Source organism: Ictidomys tridecemlineatus, chromosome 2 (genome assembly GCF_052094955.1).
Source record: "Ictidomys tridecemlineatus isolate mIctTri1 chromosome 2, mIctTri1.hap1, whole genome shotgun sequence".
Classification (NCBI taxonomy): Eukaryota; Metazoa; Chordata; class Mammalia; order Rodentia; family Sciuridae; genus Ictidomys; species Ictidomys tridecemlineatus.
The window spans coordinates 66,559,728-66,572,025 of NC_135478.1; positions in this window are offsets into that span (position 1 = coordinate 66,559,728).

The following is a 12,298-nucleotide window of genomic DNA, read 5'->3' on the forward strand; positions in this document are numbered from 1 at the left end:
TCTGCTTTGAGCCGCTGCCAAGTTCTCAGGGACCTAGGTGTTTCTGTGAACCGAGAAGAGTCCATGATGAGCCCCCCCACCCAGCAACCACCAGCAGAGGTCCACAGGAGGGTAAGCCACAAGCTAGAGGACACCCTTCTCTCCACTTGCAGGTGGAAGACAAAACAGAATAGTTAGACGTAGGCATGCTTAGCAATCAGCAAAGAAAACACTGAGGTGGGGACCCCTCTGGCTATGAGGTCCCACAGCCATCCACACCCTCCCCATCTCCAGGAGCACATGCTTCAGCAGGGGCAGCCCCCACCTCTCTCCCAAAAGTCTGTGGTCTCCTCATCCTCAGTACTGTCCAGGTCAAAGAGGTCTTTAAATTCCTTCCTGTCCTCATCCTACCTGTCCTCTATCTTCCGACGTTTGATCTCTGGGAAGTTCAGATCTTCTAGCTGGAATAATCAGAACCAGAGGAGTAGGTAGGCATGGGCAGGGGGTTCAGAGAGGCCAACACTATTTCCCTCATAAGCCTCCAGCAGCCCTCAGGAGCACCCTGCTTGGCCACTTGCTACTTGACAACCTTTCTGCTCCCACATCCGTAGCATCCCTCCCAGGACAGCCAGCACCTTGGTGGCATGCTACTCCAAGAAGTAGTCTCTCAAGTCACCCCAACTCATAGCCACAGCCATGCCCAGGGTCAAAATCTAAAGCCCTTCTTGCCTCTTCTACCTGCCTTCCTGAGGTCCACAGGCTGGCCTGTGTGACAAGTATGTGTAGCCACTCCATTCCCTCCAAGGCCCCTACCCTTGGGAGATGCCTGGTTGTGACAACTCCTGACACCACCCCATAGGATCACCACCTCCTCAAACAGCCATAGTCCTCTGATGCCCCACCCACACCACCACCAAAGTCATCCCCATCAAATCTCTGCCTGGTCCTAAAAGTCATGCCAATGTGCAAGATCTGAATCTAGCTGACCCACCTGCTCCCTTGGCACCCCAGATGTACCTGCTCTTTGCCACTGATCTCCAGCTGTATCTTGCGGTCCCTCAGCTTCCGCCAGTGGCTATAGTACCTGGTGAGTGGGGTCCTCTCTTCTCGGGCCTGCTTCTCCCAAGCATCCTAGGGGTGGGGCAGTTCAGAGTCATGTCCCACTACGGGCAAACCTCAAACCCAGCCATTCCCTGACAAGTGCCCTCAAGCAGCACCACCCCCACTCCAGATACCAGTTCCCTACTGACCACTGCAAGCTGATCAGAGACACCAAAAGAGACCCTCTGGCGGTGACTGCGAATGTGCTCTGCATTCTCCTGCACCTTTTCCAACAACTGGCGCATATGCCGGCAGTAGTTGGCCACCTTGTCCTCCCAGAGGAAGGACTTGAGCTGCAGAAGTGGGGGGCAATCAACCCAGCAGGCAGACAGGAAGTCCAGGGCCCATCAAAACCTCATGGCAACTCCAGGGAGGTCCAGAGCCCAAGTGCACACAAGTGGGCAGTGGGCCACAGATGAAATCAGGCTGCTCTCCAGCCTGCCCATCTCTGTAAATAAAGCTCTTCTGGCAACAGTTGCATTCATTCCCTCACATGCAATGAGCTTTCTGTGGCTGCTTTTCTACTGTGGCCAAAGGCCAGTAGCCAGACTGAGAAACCATGCAACCATAAATCCAAGAAACTTATTGAAAATACCTGTTTACCCCTACTCTAGTCCCCTATCCCTGAGACCTTTGAATCCAGCAGCAGAAGCTTCCTGACTGCCAGGCACTCCTATCTGGGACCCAGGCCACTGCAAAGTGCCAAAGAACAGCAAGTGACTATGCATGTGTGCACAACTATGACTGCAGCCTTGCATGCGCATGCACGCACACACACACACACACACACACACACACACACACACACACACAACCTGTCTGGATGGGCCTTAGATGCAGCTCAGTTGTGAGCAGCAGCACTGACCCTCCCCCATGAGAGGTACAGGCCTGAGACAGGGAACAGCAGAGAGCCATACTCTCATGGGAGAAGCAGAGAGAAACCCCCACCCCAGCCCCAGGACCACATAGGAAACCAGTCAGGGACCAGCCCACCCCAGTGTAAAGGCTTCTGCAGGCGGCTTGTCTGGTCCCTGGAAGGCTTAGACAGCCTTTCAATGTACCAACATGATGCTAGTATCCTTGGTGAGCCATCCAGACCTGTCCCAACCTGCTGAGTGACTGATAATCTCCTACACCCCCAAGACTAGTACCACACATTGTGGTCCAAGGGGTTCAGCTACAAGGCGGTGCCTGTGTGGAGACCATAAAGGATCAGGCTCTGCTACTAGCCCTGTGAAGCTGGGACAAAGACACCTCCTTTCAGTCCCTGTGTACAAAGGGCACTGAGTCCATTAAAAGATAATCAAAGTCCATCATAAAGCAGGCCCCCAGGGGATTTGGGGAGGGAGCCAACCATTGGGTACACACCTGTAAGACAGCAGGCAGTGCCAATTCAGGGAAGGCAATACTGTGGGCCTGGCCCTGCAGGTATTCTAGCATGAGGTCATACATACAGCTGCTCCACTAGGCCATCCTGAGGCAGCAGGGAAGGACCAAGCTCATCAGGGGATGGGGCCCAGATGCTCAGAGTCCTCCAACTCTGGCTGATGAGTCTGCTCCAGGTCCAGGGTGGGGGCCACAAGGAAGTGTCCACACCTCCCAGCCACACTCAGGCTTATGGGGGCTGGAACTATGAATCCACTGGTCTCCAACCCAGGGAACCAGGAAAGTCCATACACAAACATCATAGGATGGCAGGACCCTCCCATCCACCTCAATGCCCTCTGAGGTCCTGCTGTGACCTCAATGCAGCACAGCCCTAGGCCCATCTACAGAGACTTAGAGGGCAACTCACCCGGTATTCTTTTTCCTGCAAGTTGACATTCGATAGTTTCAGGACTACAGAGAAGTTGATGGGCCTGGAGCTCATGCGGCCGGGTCGTTTGTTGAAGTCCACCTGCTGGAAAACCTACCCCAGCCCATCCCAGTGCTCAGATCTTAGCTCATAAGCCCATCAAGATAAGGGGTGAACAGCCAGAAAGCAGCACACCCCAAAGCCTGCAGACCCCTCCAAACTCTGTTTGCTTTCCAGAGATCTAGCCCCCTTTGCCTCTTCAGTGGATAGGGCAGGACCAGGAGCACTGGCCCTCCCTCAAAGTCAGGGAGGCCATAAAGACCAGTTTCAGAAGGCCAAGAAGGTGCCCTCTATAAAGAGCGCTGCCACTTAATCTACCCTTCCCAACATGCAGCACTGAGGCCTGGGCCTGGCACAGCTTCAACCAGTGTTACAAGGCCAAAGCAACAACAGAAGGACAGAGCACAAGAAGATGGGAGTCTTGGGAGGGTCTGGCAGCTTACCACACCCTCCATACACTACAGGCTGTGCACCCAAGCCTTCCCAAAAAGGGGAGGGAGTGGGCACTGAGCCTGGCCTCTTGGCCTTGATATTCCTCCTCAATTCCTAAGAGACTCAAACCCAAGGCAGTGGAGCCCAGGGTACATGCAGGAGCCTGGAAGGGGAAAGGGGCACAGAATGGAAGCCATGGAGAGACCCCTCATGCACTAGGTCAGGATGCTGGGCAGCTGAGCTGGGCTCCAGATAAAGATTGATCCCAGCAATAAACAATAAAGTGGTTCCTTCTGGGGGAGGCCTGACTCCCAAAGGGAACTGCTCTCAACATCCCTTCCTGCCCTCACATCAGGGGATAGTAGGCCCAGATACCCTGCTCACTTCAGCCTCTTTGATCTGCCTTCTCAACCTACAACTGGGCATGGGAGGCCCCACAAGGTGCAGCTACAATAAACCAAGGCAGGGTCAGTGTTCCAGCACTGTCCAGGATGAAGGATAAAAAGAAACCATGCCACAGCAGTGGAAGAGACTGGGGAGACACCTAGAGCCGGTTGGCAGGGTAGGAGGCCCTCAGTGGGGTGCCAAGGTAGAGAGGCCACAGCAGGGGCAGTTAGGAATCACACCTTGCTGTCACAGGGAAACAGATGTGGCTTCCACAACAGCTTCACAAAGCACAAACAGCAACCTGCCTCAGTGGAAGGGAATGGGAACAAGCATGGGTTCCCTTTCCTTGTGACCTGGAGACAGTGAGTCTTTGAACATCCTGTGGGCTAAGGCCTAGCCTGACACTAACCTGCCCCATCAGAGCAGCACTGATGCTCAAGTGCACATAGTGGTCCAGGCAGGGCCTTGGAAGCTCTGAAACCACAAACCTGGGTTTGAAGCCCAGCTCTCCTGCCTGCTGCAGTCCTGAGCAAATATCTCTGTGACCAGAGTCTGTTCCCTGACTGCATGACATATGACATCTGCCTCCAAGTGGTCTGGATCACATGATATAAAACATGTCAGATACCAGCTCAGAGTTTCCCTGAAAGCAACCCTCAGCCAAGGTCACTATATTGACAGGTCATGGCTGGTGAGATCATACCTCAGCAGAACTGGGAGCAACTTTACAGTGAAACAGCAAACATGGAGGGCTCAGTAAGGTCCAATCCAGAACCCAACTGAACCTCTGAGGACAGGCTGCTGGAGACACAACCCTTGTCACTGGGTGCCTGCCTCCAGTGGGAATTCAGAATGGTAAGCCCATCCTGGCACAGGGCTGCCACAAGGAGAGCCAAAATACCAGTTTCCAGAAGCCATCAATCCCCAGCAAGGCTAAGAGATTGAGCAGGCAAAGAAGCAACAGGCCCAGAGTACACAAGGAGCCAGTTCCCAATAGTTCTGACAGGGCAGCACCAGCATAGAGGACCAAAAAGAGGGGCCCAGAAGGGTGAAGAGTTTCAGGATGGTGAGAGTGGCATGGAGTGTTCAGGGTCAAGATCAACAGAGGAGGAAAGTGAGAGGATCCTTGGATGAAGCCACTTGAAGGCTATCAGAGCCATGGGAAGTGTGGAGAGAGGACATGACCAGAGATTCTGGGCTTGAGGTGGGAAGGGAGGGCATGGAGTCCAGGAGTCCTTGGAGAGGTGCTGATACTGGTATGAGTAGGGAGATGACAGCCCAGTGATCTACTTCTGACAGACAAATCACCCAGAGACTCTGGGCCATGGTGTCTCCATCATAGACTGAAGATCCTCATAAGATCTTCCTCCAAGGGCAGTTTGGTGACAGAGAAGTAGACCCAGGGAGTCATGGGAAGGAAACGTCTCAGAGATATGACTAAAATCATATCTGTGATCCTAGACAAAGTAGGGACTGTGGAAGACCAGGGATGTGGGCAGGGATGAGCCTGGGCTAGCCCCAGAAATACCCAGATTGGGGATGGACAGAAATATAAAGGGAGAGGAATTGAGGTGAAATCTGCTCTAATCCCCAGGGAATTAGGATCAAAGCTGAGCTCAACTGAATGAGGGCCCCTAAGAATAGTACTTCCGAATCCTGGAACCTGTGAATGTATTATGGTCTGTAATCACAGGGACTTTGCCCAGGGGATGATGTTAAGGGCCTGAGATGGAGGATTATCCCAAATTATCTGGATGGTCCAAGGTAGGGGAAAGAAGGAGGTGGGAGGTCAGTATAAGAGAAGGAATGTGAGAATGGAAGGAGATGAGGGAGAGAGAGAGTAGGGAAAGAGAAATAAGAGAAGATGGGAGAGGGAGAGGGAAAGAGAAGAGGAGAGAGGGGAGGGGCAGAGAAAGCCAGAAAAATAGATTTGTAGATGCTGCACAGCTGGCTTTGAAATTATAGGAATGGATCAGGAGTCCAGGGATGTGGTATCCTCTGGGAGCTGGAAAAGGTCAGGCAATGGTCTCTTCCTGAGTCCCAAGAAGGAGCCTGGCCTCCCAACACCTTGGTTCTAGATCCCCAAGATGCATTTTGGACTTCTGACCTCCAGGCCTGTGACAGAATAAATGCATGTTTTTTTGAGCCACTGTAGTGCAGTGATCTATTTCAGCAGCCACAGAAAACTCCCACAGGAGCGGGGCACTCATTGAGACCCCTCCACAGCCCCTGCCCATGGTGACACAGGCATGACCATAGGCCCTGAGCTCCAACCCTGCTAACTTCCATGGTAGATTAAAGATACTGGAGCTCAGGGACTGCATGAGCCGGTAGGGTGGGGCTGGGCCATAGACTCACCATTCATTCATGGTCACAGAGTGGCTGGATCTCTAACCCTGCTAGTCACTGCCTCACAGAGAAAGTCTCAATACAGGACCTAGTTTTACTGCTAATATCCACAACTGAATGAAATACTCCCAATAAATGATGACTTCCCTGTCACCAAAGGAAGATGGCAGGTGACCTTCTGTGCCACACACTTTAAAGAATCACTATGTTCTCAGGCCACAAATTGGTCACCTATGTGTACATCAGAACCCAAGTCCCCTCAGTGCTGAAGCCTTGATAAACCATTTTTCCACCTCTAACTGTGGTACAAGATGCTCTGTCTCATTTCCCTTCAGCAATGTCTTAGAAATTATGAGCACCTATTTCCTTGGACACACTGGTTCCCTGGGAGTTAGGAGCTCATTGTTGGCAAGTGTCTGAAGTTCTTGGCAGGCCTTTTGTGTAGCAGTTTTCTTTTTATCTTGCTCCTATTTCTCTTTTGTACCTACAACTACCATTGGATAAGGAATTGAAGTGGGCTCTGAATTTAAGAGTTTGGGAAGCCAATGGCATTGGTGTGCCCTGAATTCTGTGGACAGACTTGTTATCAGGAATGGGGGTGGTGAATATGTGTGGGTAGAAGATGAGTTGGGCAAAGAGGATGAGGGGATTCCAGGAGTCCACCCAGAAGAGAGGGGCACAGTTTATTGCCCTTGTTTGATGCAAGTGATAAGCTGTCTGTGAGGGTCAGGGCTTGTGGAACCAAGCCTTCCCAAACTGTTCAGGCCCTGGACTCACCCTCCCTCTGCTGCCCAATCCTGAGAATCTCCCCCTCCCCTTGCTCCTGCCCTGGCTTGAAATTCTGGCTTTGTGGCATGGATGCCTATGGCAGCCACTACAGCACCAAGAGGGGTCCAGCAGGCAAAGCCAGGATAGTAGAGAGGCAGAATGAGCCCTTGTGCAGTCCTGGGCCTGTGGTCTAGAATTTCTCCTCAGGGGTTCTCAGTCTGTACATCCGGAAGAAGGGTCAGGAGGAGGAAGGCATTGAGAGAGAGAGAGAGAGAGGGGAGAGAGAGAGAGGGGAGAGAGAGAGAGGGGGGAGGGAGAGAGAGAGAGAGAGAGAGAGAGAGAGAGAGAGAGAGAGAGAGAATATGAGTGAGTGTGTGTGTGTGTGTGTGTGTGTGTGTAGTGGAGGGAGTATATGAGCAAGTGATACCTACTCCAACCCTGTCATAGGGTTACTGAGGGCCCTAGGTATTTGGTTGTGCCTGGTCAGTGAAGTTCATGCTTCTAGGTACCTAGCCTGGTGGGCCCTGACCTCTGACCCTTAAGCAAGTCTGCCCAACTTTTGGAGCCACCCATGGTATAAGTCCTAAGAACTGTGCACTGTATCTCCTCTCCAGCCCCATGAGAATTCTCTCAGGGGCCAGTCTCTGCACCTTTTAGTGTCCTTGCCCTGTTGCTAGCTGCACCTACACCCTGATCAAGGTCACTAGCATCCTCTTTGTGACCAAATTCTAGATGTTTGCATTTATTCACCACCATTTACTCATTTTTCCATTCATTTCTGGCCTTCAGACCAACTCTGAACCAGACAAATGAAGGAAAGTGATCCTCACCTTGGGTTAAGTGCTTTAAAGGACAGGCAGTCACAGAGCCAGCACTGGAAGCTCAGCCAGCAGGATGGGCACACAGTCCCACACCTCTGCATCTCTCTACATCATCTCTGGAGTATGTGGGTCTGGCTGGGTCCCACTACACTATGTGTTTTGTGCTGAAGTTTCTTCCTTTGTCACTATATTTTAAACATTTTGCACATTTGAAACTATTCTTATTCATCATGCTTTACTAGTGTGTGTGGAATCCCTTCCAGAAAATGCACTATAATTTATTTATTCAAACCTGCATTGCCCTCTTATACTGTCCATAGGCAGTTAGCTGGACTCGAGATGTGTCTCCCCTCTCATATGCATACCCCAGCAAGTTCTCAGCTCTAAGGATGGCCATCTCTGCAGAGGTTGTTTCAGGGCCACTTCTTGCCTACCCTTTTCACATAGCTTCCAGCCTTAGCAGCTAAGTCTAATAGTCTTTCCTATCTCTGGGTGGAATCCATATCCTTGCCCTGGTGTGGGAGGATAGAGACTGAAATGATGGTGGCACTGACCTGCCTTGTTTGATGGCAGTCTGATGCCTTGTTCTGATGGAGGCTTCCCATGGCCCCTGATGACCCTCCTTAGGGTATCCAGACACAGGTAGTGAGGCCAGGAGGCAGGCGCTATTGGTAGACCTTCCTAAGTAGCCTTGGGGAACTGCTGAGTGGACGGAAACCAGAGTTCCCAGGTCAGCCCAGTTGGGCCTGGCACACAGTGAGTCCCATTCAGCATTCTGATACATGGACCTGGGTTGATCTGGGATACAGGGGTGTTAAGAGCTGATTTAGTCTCATTCATATAGCCTACCTCATTCCCAGGGGTGCTCTCTGGCCCTTCAGTCAATACCTCAGTGAATGCTGACCAACTCCCTGCCATATGTGGGACCTATACAGCCAAGAAGAGGGTCTTCAACTCCCTGGGCTACTTCCTGCTAGCAGCTCCACATCACTCCTGTACACAGTTGCACTCCACTGGGCATCCAGGACCCCCTAATTCTGTCTATGTGATATCATATCCTTTGTATTGGACATCCAACCCCACAATCTTGGCCTGCCCACTCTACTAATCCCCAAAGACAGATTCATTGTACAAAGTCTGACCTTCTCCCTGTCCATTCCCTTTTATTCCTCATGGCAGGCCTGCCTTATTAGATCACCCCCTCTACTTCCTGGCTCAAGACCACACCCTGCCTACTATCTTATTTTCCACTAAGATGGTATTTTCCACCCCTCCTGCCTAAACCCTCCCAAGGCTACCTCTAAGTGAAGCTTTTTCTCCTTACTTTCAGGGCCTGGGCCTGAAGGTCTCATGTAAGAAGCTTTCTTCCACCTTTGCTGGGGGAAGCTCCAGGTGCTATTTTCTGTCACTCCATCTCCGTGTCTCCCAAACAGTCTAACCCTGGCATGAGAGAGCAGAGAGCTATCTGTGGGTAAAACAAAATATAATTCAAATTAAATGAACATAATGATGGATGATGAGATATCTCATGTGTATAATGCATCATGATAGAAATATTAAAATGATGTCACAATTCTATAGAGATGTCTCACACTTTGCAATGGTTAGGGTAAAATGTACTTCTGACAATCAATAGTTGAATTTAATTTAAAATTGCAACATTGCTTCAATTTTTATTTGTATATCTTAACATGAGACTCTTACAAATTATTTTGCAAATTTGACAATTTCCTCAGATGTAAATTGATGCAGTAATAGCAATATAAGGTTATTTGAAGATTAATTGATACAATGAATTTCTAATTATAATCTCTTACAAAGTGCTTGATATATAGTAAAGTGAAATAGAGATTAAATTCTTTCTGCTTAATAAAATGCAATGAGAAATCAAATTCCCATTATTTCCTTTTCCTTAAAGATAAATGTCAATTTTAACATCTAATTTTGTCAATGGCAAACCAGTATCTTTCAATATGCCCATTTAAAGAAAAATATTTTGATTTTCCATTTAGATTTTCTAAACCCTTAAATTTTTCTTTGCACTTATTTTTCTTTTTATTACATGTATTTACAATATATAAAGCAGAAATACTATATATTACACTAAATATATCATGCATTTCTTATTAATTAAATTTTTAAAAATATTTTAATGGAAAAAAATATGTGGCAACTTTAAATGTTGACCTTGAAAGTGAAATATTTTCCTAGTAATGTAAAGTGTTATTTGGTCATTTTTTTATTTTATGTTTTGTAGTATTTTAAACTGTGTGTAATTTTAATTTCCAATATGATAATTAAATCATTGATTAAATATTGTGTTATCGGTTATCTTTCTTTTTTATTAAAGGCTTGAATTTAGAAATTATGATTCAAGTTAAATAATTCAACACAATCACAAATTTATAGGATCAAAATTATGGCAACTCTATCAGGATTTCAAGATGCTTTTAAAAAGCAAAACAAAATTGGAATAATAAAAGTTACTTAACACTTAACTGTAATTCTTGTGAGTGCCTGGTAAAAGAAAGAAAAACATTCATCACTGTAGTTAAGCAGGACTTAGAGGTTAGAGTGCTTGTCCTCAATGGTGACAAAGCAGCTTCACACTCTCCCTCCAGCCTGGCTAAGGCATCAGGTTTTCTTGAAGATGCAGCCAGGGTTACAGTGCTCTGTGTGCTGACACCATCTGAGTTCACCACAGAAGCAAAAGCATGTGATGTGTAGCCTCCTGGAGTTCCTGATAGTTTTCTCCGTATTATACTAATGAATTTATTATGAGTAAATTGAGGTTTTTGAGAAACAATAACAGGGATGTGTTGACTATTGGATCCAGAGCTGTAATAGTGTTTGAAAGCTATCCCTTTGGATGCCCTTACTGAATGATAAAAGTTCGAAAAAATATTTAATTAATTTCCAATTGTGCTTTCCTTTAACTCAATCTCTAGAATCATGGCAGTTTTATTTATTTTTAATAAGGAATTCAATCTAATTAGAATTACATCTAAATATAATCATTCAAGCATATTACCTAGAAGTTTAAAAACTATCATTTTATATTAAATAACAGATGGGAATAAAGCTAGAGTATGGCTTTTTTTGTTATCCAGCAAAGACAAGCTTCTTCTTCGTTCATGTTTCTGCACAAATTCCTTTCAAAGACAGTACTAGTCTTCAATATCTGATTTCTGATTGTGATCCTAACTCATGAATATTTGTGAAAGCCTAAAATATGTAAAAATGCATAAAATATGTATTCAGAGCTACTACCACTATTCAGTGTTCTTGAAATGATTTAAAAAATGTTCAGTCATGTTTTCATTTTATTTTTATTTTTTTACATTTTATTATTATTATTATTATTATTATTATTAGTTGTTCAAAACATTTTTAAAGCCTCATCTTTTAATAAGTATTTATCTTCACAAAGAGAGTACAGCACAATAATTTCTAAAAAATGAAGAGGAGTAGGAGGGGGAGGAGAGGCAGGAGAGTGGACTTCTAAAATTTTGGAACTAGATTCAAAGAGAAAATTGACAAAGAGAAGACATTTTTGTTGAAATTTTGGATATTAATGTAAATAAAGTTTACTAATAGGGATTTTAGAAAATAAGCTTTTAATAAAAAATGTAAAGAGGTACAAAAAGACATAAATTATGAAAATCAGGGTATTGAACAGATTATAGATACAAATACATTTATGGTACATTTTTTCAATTAAGTTTTTGCTGGGTCAAATCGTGACCTTAATTAATATTTGAGGATCATGGTTGAAAAAGCCCTCTTTTAGCATAAGCATCCTAAATAAGTAAATGATATACAATTCTGTTTATTCTATTTTCAATTAATGCAAACAATGGTATTTATGATGGAAAAACAGCCACCTTTCCTTGTCTTGTAGTGCACAGTTGTCCCTCTGTATTCATGGGAGAGTGATTCTAAGCCCCACCCCAAACATGCACACACACTAAAATCTGCTGGGTTTCAAATCTATTATATACAGTAGTGTTATATGTTTGTATTATTTATTGCATATCTTCCTGTATACTTTCAGTCATTTTTACATATAATATCTCAACAAAATAAATTTTTCAATATTGTTTAGGAACTAGTGTCAAGAATAAATGTGTGTACATGTATAGTTAAGATTCCATTTATTTCCAGATGTCTTAAAACTCATAATTGATTGAATCTACTCCTACATATCACACAGGTATTCAGGACTGACTGTACTTCAAACATCATATAGTATTCTGACATTAAATAAGTTTCTTCATAAATATAGTATTTAAATAACCCCAAATTACTATATCACACTTGATATTTTATTATCCTAAATTATATAATAATTAATTTAATTGGCCAGATGACTATAAAGAATGTTATTAGTACATGGCCGACACTGCCAGATGCTTTGGATATGATGCCACATATTAAAATTGATGTTAATGTCTGACACCCACAGTTAAAGCCTAGACAAAGAGTCCCTTAGTGAAGTTTTATTCTAATGTAGGAAACAGATATTAATTGTAAAAGACACAAATAATGGTCAAGTTATACTTATAATAAGACTCTTAAGAATGCTCAGTGTCAATTACAGAATAGT